The sequence below is a fragment of the Mchenga conophoros genome, linkage group LG20 (assembly GCF_057382185.1).
Source record: "Mchenga conophoros isolate Kocher_MC1m ecotype Shallow Benthic linkage group LG20, M_conophoros_male_GT1.1, whole genome shotgun sequence".
Classification (NCBI taxonomy): Eukaryota; Metazoa; Chordata; class Actinopteri; order Cichliformes; family Cichlidae; genus Mchenga; species Mchenga conophoros.
This window is the reverse complement of record NC_140545.1, coordinates 33,542,450-33,543,052: the sequence shown is the minus strand read 5'-3', so window position 1 is coordinate 33,543,052 and position 603 is coordinate 33,542,450.

The window sequence follows — 603 nt, the reverse complement described above, 5'->3', positions numbered from 1 at the left end:
TCAGCCCAGAAAAACACCACATAGAACAGACCCACACTTCCGAGTAAATAAAACTCCGCAAAACAGTCGAGTAGGTGCATTCATTAAACAGAACCTGCAATATGCAATCTGTGTGTCTATGCCTGTCAGCGGATTGAAGATATTTATCTCCTATAGATCATCTATTACTCCAGTAATTCGTCCATAAAAGTCAATTTATGCTAAAACATTTTCCCCGAAACGTATGAATATTTTGGGTGATTTTAAACCAGGTGAAACAAACATATTTGCACATATTTTCTAGTCTGGTGCCCCATTTTTATACTGGATATTTTTTCTTATAATATTTATTTTGTGATATTTATTTGTTTAAACGAAATTTAAATTTAACGAAATTAGATTACTGATGAAATTATTTTAGTTTAATTTGTCAATTAATTAGTTAAAACCTAATTATTTGTAATATCAAGTATAAAAGGTTCAGGTCCTTCTCCACAAAATTAAATTAATATGTAAATTAACAGAAAAAACCCCAACTGTGGTTATTAAAAATAATAAACAAACCAACAAAAACTATTTTAAATTTTGCAGTAAAAATAGTATTGATTAAAAAAATTACTAAAC